Consider the following 12,666-nt stretch of genomic DNA (forward strand, 5'->3'; position numbering starts at 1 on the left):
ACTGGCGAAATCTAATCGAGGCCCTTTGCGTCAATAGGCGTAGGAGGAGATGGTGATGATGATGACGAAGAGTTCTATAAAGTATAGCGAAAGCTTTTTGAAATTTCTTTAATTGTGTATATCTGAAAGGTACTTTAGTTCCAATACTGTTGAGTTTTTCGACATCAAAATATAGTCTACAAGTTTCACGTTTAATAGATTTTCGTAGAAAAATATTGCCCAGATTATTTCTATGAAGGACATTGCTTCGTCACTCTAGAAATCCGACAATTTCCAATTCCTTATCAATCTATTTTAAATATCTTTCCAAACTTTTAGAATTTAAAGCTTTCGTGTGATCATGGGGCCTCAAGAATATTAGTATAAAATGTATCCAGCAAGGGATCGAACTACTTAATTATTCATGAAGAAAATTCCTGACGGAGTTGAAAGCCAACAGAAACGGTTTTAGGAAATGGCAGAAAATTAAGTCTATGTATTGGTAAACACGTGCACCTTCAGTCAGCTGGTTTCACTTAAACGGAAAATGTCAGAACTATTTTCTGAGAAGTGTATCCAAGGGGTTTGCAACCAGATCATATATATATATATATATATATATATATATATATATATATATATATATACATATATATATATATATATATATATATATATATATATATATATATACATATATATATATATATATATATATATATATATATTCATATATATATATAAACATATATATATATATATATAAATATATAAATGTACACATATATATATATATATATATATATATATATATATATATATATACTGTATATGTATACATATATATATATACTGTATATGTATACATATATATATATATATGTATATATATATATATATATATATATATATATATATATATATATACTGTATATGTATACATATATATATATATATATATATATATATATATATATGTATATATACTGTATATGTATACATATATATATATATATATATATATATATATATATATATACAGTATATATATTATCATTACTTGCTAAGCTACAAAACTAGTTGGAAAAGCAGGATGCTATAAGCCCAGGAGCTCCAACAGGGAAAATAGCCCGGCGAGGAAAGGAAACAAAGAAAGATAAAATATTTAAAAAATGGTAACAATATTAAGATAAATATTTTCTATATAAACTATAAAAAGAAATAAGATAGAATAGTGTGCCAGAGTGTACCCTCAAGCAACAGAACTTTAACCCAAGACAGTGAAGACCATGGTACAGAGGCTACATATATATAAGAGAGAGAGAGAGAGAGAGAGAGAGAGAGAGAGAGAGAGAGAGAGAGAGAGAGAGAGAGAGATGCTAACCCTTTTCTGATACACAGGGTTATAAGCTTTCTGATATTCACCTTATCAATTAATCCAAGTAACCTTAACTACAGGTCTGTATTGACTTTGCTTTCAAAGGTCATGTCTGATTGCTCTTGAATAGATAGATGACCCACGACACAACTGCTTCGCTTGAAAATGAGTGTTTATAGTAGGTTTAGTTGACTTAACTTCCTTTTAGTCATGTTAGAGAGGACAAGCTTTGGCACAAGCTGTTATTTCTCTCTTCTTGGAATCCGAAGAAGTCTTCCCTTACTTCAATCAAAGACAAATATCTGCGTATTATTCAATTACTAAATTACTCTGAAGTTCTGAATCCAGAGTAGTACAATATTTAGGCTAACTGGTAATCTTACGAATAATAACGATAGTTTCCGTTGATAAAAATCTTACCCTGCCTTTGTTCTACCGACAAAGCTGTACAGTATCAGCCCCTCTTCTTATTTTTTTTCTTTTTTCAATTGTTACAACAATCAGTCGGTATACAAACAATTATATTCAACGGAGACAGCCATTCGTTCTGTTGTAATTGACAAGCAGGAAATGATGGATGAGAACAAATGTGATATCTTGATATTACTCGATCTTAGTGCTGCTTTTGATACAGTTGTGTATGAACTGTTACTTAATGATATACAGTCCATCAGTATTGAAGATCAAGCTTTGAGTATGTAAAGATTACTTGGTTAGCAAAAACTATTATGTGCGAATTAGAAACTCTCATTTATCATATGAACAATTAAACTGAAACACTGCCAGGAATCAGTTAACGATACCAGTGGGGACCTATGGTTTTGGTATTGTAGACTGACCAGACGGTGAGATAGATAGGATGCATATTAAGACCGGTAAGATTCTCACCCTGCATAAAGTCACATATAGAAACCAGTGTATGGACAGAATATACCTCCCACGCACAGAAGGTGGACTAGGCTTAACTGAGATTAATTGAGCCTACAGAGTAACAATAGTAAGTATAGGGCAGTACCCAAAAAGCTCTAAGGATGAAAACATCAAAAAGGTCACCCAACATCATAATGAAGCCCTGAGCCAACTAACATCAATAACAAAGCAGGCTAAGAACTTCGCAGGAGACTTGCTAGAAGAATCAAAGGGCACTGAACAGACTCCAGCAACAATGACAGCCATGAGGATCATGCAGAAATTTAGTTCTAGAGAGGCGAAAATTAGAATGGAAAGGTGGAAACGCCATGGAAGAGCAGGAAGATTCCAAGAAGAACTTGAAAAAAAGTTACATAGACAAAGAAGAGTCACTCAGGTGGAAAATGAATGGAAATTTAAGGTTGATGGAGAAAGAAGCACAAGACCAAGGTCTCCTAACCAACGGCTTCAAGAAAATGGATGGCATATCAGGAAACGACCAGTCTAGGTTTGGCCATGCAGCAGTTGAGAGTGTTGGTCATCTGGTTTCAGCCTGCCAGACCCTACTTGCAGATGGTCACTACACAGCTCGCCACAATAATTCTGTAAGTATATACATTGGAAAATACTGCATATAAAGAATATAAAATTTTAGTAAAAGATAAGGTATGGGAGCATGAACCAGCTCCTGTTACCTCCAACAGGACCATAACCATCTTTTATGATAAGATAATTCTAACAGGAAGATATATAGAAGGAGGTGCTATATAACCTGATATTGTGATCTGGAATAAAGAAGAAAAAACAGCACAGATTATAGATGTGACAGTACCCAGTGATTTTGGCCTCAATAGAGCTGAGAGGCAGAAAATGCAAATATCAAGAACTAAAGAACAACCTGAAAAATACATGGAAACTGAAAGAAATAGGAATAATACCTGTGGTGGTGGAGGCAGCAGGACTTATGAAGAAAAACCTTCAGGAGATACCAAGTTGCCCAAGCATAAATGTGGTGCAGATTGCTGCCATCAAGGGAACGGTGACCATTTTGAAAAGAGCCTCGGATACAAAGCTGGTGGAACATAGAGGTGCAACCATACTGTAGACCCCAGGCTGGGGTCCATTGCACCACTAATATAAATTGAAACTAATTAGGGTATTAAGACAAAAAGGGTACTCTCAGGGAAATGTACTAGACCCAATCTCATTCGGTATCGATACTATCGGTCTATCAAAAGTAGTACAGAGGCATGAATTGAAGTTTAAACTATTTGCATGTGTAACACAATTTTGCTTCTCCATAAATGACATTGATGTTACCATTAAAACTTTAAACAAGGTTCTTACTGAGTTTATGGTGGTAGGAAAGAGAAGAAAGGAAACTTCGGTGACATCCAAATAAATATTAATAATAACTCGGTCCCGATATCTACTGAGTTCGTGACATAGGGGTATCACTTGACTATAATTTGTCTATCAGTGCTCAAATAAATAATGTAGTTAGAACCGCATGGATATCACATCAGAAACATTGTTTTTGTAAAGAAGTATCTGGATGGATATTCTGTAAAGAAACTTACGATTAACTGTGTTATTACCAGGATTGACTACTGTTCCTCCATCTACTACAATTTACTCAAAGTGCAACTCAAGAAATTGCAAAACATAATGAACAGAGGAGTAAGACTGATAAAAGGTGTCCCACCCGAGAAAGGCTTACTCTTATACAAATAATATTACAATAGCAGCCTATTAAAGCTAGAATAGAGTTTAAGATAAGCCAGAACTTGTCAAGTTACCAGAATCGGACGTCCAAAATATGTAAGAGAATTGTTTACACATCGTGCAGCCAACGAATTGAGTAGACACGAGAATGGTTACAGATGGTTTCAAAATATTGAAGTCAAGATGTATATCTACTGTAGGTTCAAGGCCTTTCAAACATGCGCCCCAAAGACTATACAACAATCTCCTACAAGACATCCGAAAGACTGAAGATTTTAAGGCTTTCAAAAAGAGACTGAAAACGGCGTGTGATACTCTAAATATCTAAGAATGTATATGATAAACAGATCTTGTAGGTTCTGTATGGCACGGGACCAGGAAAACAGCCCTTAAAGTAAAGTTCTCAGATTTACTTCTTACACCATTCAACCATGCTCTCTTCCTTCACCAGCTTTTAGCACCTCACCAGACTATCTTAATGATGGCTTTGATTAAACAAACACCCAACTCTAGCAAAACAAGCAGAAATAACGCTCTGCTCAGTAGAAATACATTTCCATTGCCTAAAATTTCAATCCACGCATAATCCAATGGAGTATTAAAGGACTTAAAACCTGTTTGCAACTAGGGGAAATTGAAAGATTATTGGAAAATAATAATTCTATTGCTATTGCCTACAGCATAATAACGATACTATCCCTTCATTAGGAAATCAATCCAGCATCTCGTCTGGTTCCATCTGCTGACACATTAGGTACTGCGATCTATATCCACGACAGAGTAACATACGATGCCAGGACATTTAACACTTAAGAATTACATCTGAATAACAACTCTTTTGATATTTATTATATATGCAATAAACCCTCTTGGAAGTATAAATTGCAAAATTTAGCCAAATAATTCCCAGATAGTCAAGAAGATTTCATATTAATTGGAGACTTTAATTCCAACAATCCTCTCTGGGATACCAATTGTCGTATTGCTGATACAGATGGTTCCAAGCTTGAACAAGAGTAAATGTCAAAATACGTATATTAAACAAAGAAGACACTAGCACTTACTATTGAAAAACCTATGGAACATATTTATCAATACACTTAACTCTGTTCCAACAATATTGTTGATAGGTTTGAATGGAACGCCCTAGACGATCTTTATAGCAGTGATCATTTCCCTGTTTCAATAACTATATGAGGACATAGACCAAGTCCTCTCATTCAACGTTATGATAGAAATAAAGCTGACTTGGATAAGGTTAAGAATTATTCAAGGCAAATTTAGAGGTTTAAAGGCCGCTCATGAATGGTAGAGGCATAGGACAGTGACATTGCCCTATCAAACAGGACAATGGCCTAGAGGCTGACCATATATACATGTGATGAGTGCCCAAAACCCCTCTCCACCCAAGCTAGGACCAAGGAGAGCCAGGCAATGGCTGCTGATGACTCAGCAGATATACCTATAGGCTACCCCAAACCCCCTTTGGTGAGGTTGCAGCGACCAAATGAACTAACGAGTATGAGTGGGACTCGAATCCCATTCTGGCATTCACCAGTCAGGGACGTTACCGCATCGACCACCATAACACTTGAACTATCCACGAGATTCTGATGAAACAAACGATACCTTCCGTAAACTTCATCTCAGAAGCAGGTGACAAATCTATGCCACTAACTGATGCCCGGCCAATGAAACACTCGGTTTCTTGATAATCAGATACATCTGCCCATAAAACTGGAAGAAAATTAGAAACCTTGAATAAAAGATTTAAAACATTTGAGTACTGATGAGCTATTGTTAGTAAATAAAGTTAACAAACTAGTTTGTATTGCCATAGAAATGAAACCGTATTTTGATAATATTTGTGCTAAATTTTGAAAAGGAACAATAAAAGGCAGTATAACTTCAAGGCAAAAGTATATCAGAAAATATTTCAAAGCAGAATCTTTGACAGACATTTAGAACAATTAATGGTTGCTATACCAGACTTGCAAGACATACATTAATGCATAATTGGTTACTGGTCTACGATACACAGACAATGTCAAATATAATTGGGTATTATATTGAAAAAAATAAGCATATTATTAGAAATGTAGATACCAGCTTTAGATTCGTTAAAAGAAGAGAAACAATTCTATTGAATTTTGATGTTGTGGAATGTATTATTATCATTATTACTATTATTATTATTATCATTATTAATATTATTATCATTATCATTATTATTATTACAAGCTAGGCTATAACCCTAGTTTGAAAAGCAAAATGACATAAGCGCAAAGGCTCCAACAGGGAAAAATAGCCCAACGAGGATAGGAAACAAGGAAATAAATAAACTATAACAAAATATTTCAAGAACAATAACAACATTAACTAGATCCTTCACATATAAACTATGAAAACTTCAAAAAAACAAGAGGAAGAGAAATAAGATAGAACAGTATGCCCGAGTGTAGCCCCATGCAAGAGAACTCTAATCCAAGACAGTGGAAGACCATGGTACAGAGGCTATGGCACTTCCCAAGACTAGAGAACAATGGTTTGATTTTGGAGTGTACACCTAGAAGAGCTGCTTCTCGTAGCTAAAGAATCTCTTTTACCCTTATCAAGAGGAAAGTAGCGACTATCTACCCAAGAGGAGTTTGAACGGGCCCTGGAAACATAATTCAAATTTTGATATGATAGGAAATCTAGCCCCTTTGTAGACCCATTCATTAGTTTTATAATCGTCTTTGGACCAAACATCTCTTTCTAAAGGCATGGAGACATCTAAAAGTCACACGGGTCGTGACTCCGCCCCCATTAATAATTTCATATTTCTTTATCTGAAATTTTTATGAATTTGCCCATAGTTAAGATCGTGTTATTTTTCCTGTATGTAAACTCGCTCCGACAAATCTGAAGCTTATTTCTAACGTCGAAAGACATGTTAAGTCACCTGAGGATTACTTCGCTAGTAATCCCTCATATAAGCCCTTTTGGAAACCTGATCTAAAACAGTAAAGGCTTTCGACATCAGGTTATGAATCACTCGGTTGCTTGGTGAGTTCTCTTACGACGACGTTTTGATCTTCAACTTTTGCGTAAACTTTATAAATCTATAACTTTCTGTTTCAACTATGACATTTGTTTTTATTTACTTCAAACAAATCTTTCATGGTATGTTTATATAAAACAAGGAAGTATTGGAACTTTCCATATCCTCCCCGAGAGAGAGAGAGAGAGAGAGAGAGAGAGAGAGAGAGAGAGAGAGAGAGAGAGAGAGAGAGGACATATCGGGAATATTCTTTAACGATTTCTTTGAAAATGCATAAACGATACCATATGAATAATTTTGTGATGAACGTAGGATCAGGAAAACTTCTGAAAGTTTATAACTCAAGCGATATATGTAGGAATATCAATCACATATCGTGAGAAGAACCAGTTCGTTGAAGAAATCCTTAATGTTTCATCGCAAAACTTTTCTCCATCAATTTAATTACCTCCAGATTAAGTGACATGCATATACACGTCAACCCCACCTCTATTTCCCCAAACTATTCTTCTTCTCTCAAGGGTTAACTACTACACTGTAATTGTTCAGTGGCTACTTTCCTCGTGGTAAGGGTAGAAGGGACTCTTTAGCTATGGGAAGCAGCTCTTCTAGGAAAAGGGCACACCAAAACCAAACCATTGTTCTCTAGATTTGAGTAGTGCCATAGCCTCTGTACCATGGCCTTCCACTGTCTTGAGTTAGAGTTCTGTTGCTTGAGGGTACACTCAGGCACACTATTCTATCTTATTTCTCTTCCTCTTGTTTTGTTGAAGTTTTTATAGTTTATATAGGAAATATTTATTTCAAAGTTGTTATCGTACTTAAGATATTTTACTTTTCCTTGTTCCCTTTCCTTAATAGGCTATTTTCCCTGTTAGTGCCCCTGGGCTTATAGCATCCTGCTTTTCCAACTAAGGTTGTAGCTTAGCAATTAATAATAATAATAATAATAATAATAATAATAATAATAATACAAACGAAATGAATGATGTATTAACACTTCACATTAGTGTATGTATTTTAGCCACGAAAGGAGAACTTAAAAGACTTGATTGGAGTTAGTAATTTCCTCCATTAGCGACATCGACAGAATCACAATGAGCAGTCAGTTTCTTGATTATTCCAGATAGGTCAGATTTCAGCTAAGAGGATTATAACGGATTAGCGGAAACAGACCAGGGCTTAGGTTTAAATATAGACCTTTGGTACAGGCAATTAAAAAGGATTCAACAATATTCCTTTGAGTGTAGACATTAACATGGGTTATTTCACTCGTCTCAGACCAGCCGATTCATGACTAAATTCTAACCAGTGGGAGGCCAAAGAATTAGTAAGAGATCCCATAGAGGCGGTCATAGTAGCTGTTAATTAGAGAAGAGACGATTATTTATTCCCGAAAGGATGGTCGATGTGGTAAAGTCCCTGACTGGTGATCGCCAGACTGGCATTCGAGTCCCGCTCAAACACGTTAGATCCTTTGGTCGCGCGACCTCACCAATCACCATCCTTGTGAGCTAAGGGTGAGGGGTTTGAGGGAGCCTATAGGTCTATCTACTGAATCATCAGCAGCCATTGCCTGGCCCTCTTTGGTCCTAGCTTAGACGGAGAGGGGCTTGGGCGCTGATCATATGTAAATATGGTCAATCTCTAGGGCATTGTCCTGCTCGATAGGGCAATGTCACTGTCCCTGGCCTCTGCTATTCATGAGCGACCTTTAAATTTTTTAAATGAATAGTTAACAATAAATCTTGAACCAAAAGTTTCTTATAATTCGTCTTTGTTTGTTCATACGTTCATAATCAATATAAATGAGGTAGAATATACTTTAAAGACATTGCGAGATGGCATGTATGCATACATGATGATATATCAGCTCATAAAATGTTGTTATGGTTGCCGAAAATATGTCGGAAAAAAAGACTTAGTGATATAGCATCAATCAATCATTTGAAGATTCTCTCGTTCATTATCCAAGATCTTCCTTTTAGATTCAGTTGTCTTAGCTATGGGGAACTGCAAAAGAATGTTAAAATGTATATAAAATAAACAGGAATTTTTGCTTATGTTAGATGAATATAAATTACAAAATTAGAAAAGAAATTATTTAATTCAGGTCTAATCCTGAAATAAGTCCTGTCAGTTTGGCAAAGCAATGCGCACACAGATATAGAAAAATATCATAAAAATTCGTAAAAGTTGGTTTTCAAATTCAAGTTGATTCTGGTAACACAGAACTAGAATATTTAAGTTATGGTAGAAGACTAAAAGTGTAGTTGAGCCTGCAAGAATAGGGACACTAATATAAACCAAATATTAGCTCTAAAATGTAAAATTGTTTGATGGCAGCTCAACGGAAGTTGCTATAAAATATTTCCTTATTTTTCCTCTCCTCACTGGGTTATTTTCCCTGTTGAAGCCCTTTGGCTATTAGCATTCTGTTTTTTCCAATTATGGCTGTAGCTTAGCTAATAATGATAATAATAATAATAATAATAATAATAATAATAATAATAATAATAATAATAATAATAGGCTCGTCATAAATCAAAGTCATCATCTTATATGTATTGAGTAATTCTTCAGCGACAATGACGTAACAGGAATCCTATCAAAGTAGAGATTGAGGTATTGATATCTGGGCTCAAGTAATCTGTTCTCTAAAAGTGTTTGGAACGTCTATATTACATTGGTTCCCATTTGTCTAGAAAGTGCGAGAAGAATTTTTTTTCTTTTTTTACACGGTGTTACGGGCAACATTTTCCTACTACTATTTATTATTATTATTATTATTATTATTATTATTATTATTAGTCAAGCTACAACCCTAGTTGGAAAAGCAAGATGCTACAAGCCCAAGGACTCCAACATGGAAAAATAACCCATTGAGGAAAGGAGATAAGGAAATAAATAACCGATATAAGAAGTTATGAAAAATTAAGATAAAATATTTTAAGAAACATTAACAACATTAAAACAGATATTTGATATATAAACTTTAAAAAGGACTTATGTAAGCCTGTTCAACATAAAAACATTTGCTGCGAGTTTGAACTTTTGGAAAGCATATTGTAGTTTTTCTTCATCTGTTTATTTAGATAATCATAACGAAGACCTTTTAGCATTCACTCTTCAATTTCAAAAGCCATTTAGAAATCCAAAGATTCTGAGAATTACGTTTCCATAAACGGTCTTTACTTGAGCACTGCTTTTAATCGTGTTGATTACGAGGCAATGTTTTTAAGCAATTGTTTTTGGACAATTTCTTAGTAATGTTACTGAATTTTCAACAAACATATTACATAAAATGGTTGCTAGAGTGGTTACATGATTTATCTTCTTCCTATTTTCTTGGATCCCTACTAGTGACGTGTCGTCTGAGCAGAATAGAGTACATAATGTAAAATTATGTGTTTATGAAAGATTACTCCTGTAGAAAATTCCCCATTTTAACTGGGTGAAATAGATCATATGACATCCATTTATGTGTTATTATAAAAATATTTTTTTCTTTTGATGCAGATTGATGTATTAAGCTGTTCTCTCTTTTTTTTTGGGGGGGGGGTTAAATTTATATTTAGCCTTACCTGAAAAATGACAGTAATTCATAAGAATTAACTTTTGATGTGATTGATTTAGTTAAGCTACAATATAATTTTTGTTACCCTAATTGTTTAAATTCATAATAGCTCTTTATATACAATGCCGAATGTTGTCTTTTCATTTTGGTCATTTCAACAATGAAATAAAATATTATAAGATATTTTAAGGCATATATATATATATATATATATATATATATTATATATATATATGTATATATATATGTGTATATATATATATATATATATATATATAAAGGTAATACTATGGCCAAGGCACCAGCCACCCCTTGAGATGTTACCGCTAGAGAGTTATTAGGTCCTTTGACCGGCCATGTAGTGCTACATTGGATCCCTCTCTGGTCACTGCTCGTTTTCCTTTGCCTACATCTTTACACATTTTTCTCTTTTGTCATACACCTGACAACACTAAGATAACCGAACAATTCTTCTTCACTCCAACAGATAACTGCTGCAATTATACTTTTCACTTTGTCAGGGTAGAAGCGACTCTTCTTTAGCTATGGTAAGCAGCTCTTCTAGGAGAAGGACACTCCAAAATAAAACCTTCGTTCTCTAGTCTATGGTAGTGTCATAGCCTCTGTACCATGGTATTCCACTGTCTTGGGTTGGAGTTCTCTTGCTTGAGGGTACACTCAGACACACTATTCTATGTTTCCTTATTTCCTCTCCTTACTGGGTTATTTTCACTGTTGGAGCCCATGGTCTTATAGCTTTCCCAACTAGGGTTGTAGTTTAGCTAGTAATAATAATAATAATAATAATAATAATAATAATAATAATAATAATAATAATAATAATAGCAGGTGCAACTCGAGACGGATGTTGTTTATGAGATCGGCATTGTCCCTCGTTGATGTCGCTCACAATCATGCAGTCCACTGCAATGTTGATACAATTAACAGCAAATTTAAGAAGGCTACATGATAGCTGTGTATTTTCAATTGTAGATATTACCATGAAATTTGGCAGGAACAGAGAAACTATGTTTCACATCAATCCGGGAAATTTTCATTTGGATATGTGAATTATTCTAGAAACAATTTACTCCACCACCAAAAATAACCATTCAACCAATACCAAAATAAACGTTTGCTGTGGCTTTTCTATGGCAGATATCAACATAAAAATTGGAATGGACAAAGTAAATATCCATCCCATAAATCCCTGAAAATTTGATTAACATATGCGAAGTATTCTACGAGTAATTTACGGAGCCGCCGAAAACCGGCCTCCGCGGATATCGAAAAATGGCTACTATGAATTTTATATGGCAAGTATCAATGCGAAAATGAATGTAGTTCACATAAAACTAATCAAACCATGTGAAAATCATGTGGTTATCTGCAAAACTCTAGGAGAAGTTTGCGTTTGCGGCTCCTCGTTGATTTTTTTAGCTAAAAGTCGTCCCTTACGAGCAAAAGTGACAGCTAGGGCATGCCTATAGTAGGTATGAACATGGAAAATGGTAGAAACAAAGCTTTTATATATCGAAATAATCCCGTAAAATATCATTTGAATATATTCAATGGTAAAGGAGTAATTGACCCCGCTGCTAAAAATATTAGATACTCCCCCACCCCCACCCCCGCTCCAAAATCTATGGCGATCGAAAAAAGGCTACTGTGACTTTTCTATGGCCAGTATCAATACGAAAATAGGGATAAATGTAGTTTACATAACACAACTTAAACCATGGGAAAATCATTTTGATATATGTAAAACTTTAGAAGTAGTTTACTCCTCCTCATTGATTTTTTAGCTCAAAATCGCCACTTAGAAACAAAAGTAACAGCTAGGGCATGGCTATAGCGGGTATGAGTATGAAAAATTGCCAAAAGCAAAGCTTATATCTAAATAATCTCTTGAAATCTAATTTGAATATATTTATTGGTATTGGAGTCATTGACGGCCTTCCCCTACCCAGCGATAATAATAAAAGGGAATGAATGACTGGACTGTGGGTTGACTGGGCTATGGGTTGGGTGAGTTTCGTTCGCGAAAATTTTGGC

General features: G+C 34.7%; 1 pseudogene; it reads left to right on the forward strand.

Moving 5' to 3' along the window:
• The first annotated feature begins 2,595 nt into the window (after positions 1-2,595).
• LOC137618030 (uncharacterized) lies at positions 2,596-3,371 on the forward strand (annotated as a pseudogene).
• Positions 3,372-12,666: the final 9,295 nt, after the last annotated feature.

Source organism: Palaemon carinicauda, chromosome 24 (assembly GCF_036898095.1).
Source record: "Palaemon carinicauda isolate YSFRI2023 chromosome 24, ASM3689809v2, whole genome shotgun sequence".
NCBI lineage: Eukaryota > Metazoa > Arthropoda > Malacostraca > Decapoda > Palaemonidae > Palaemon > Palaemon carinicauda.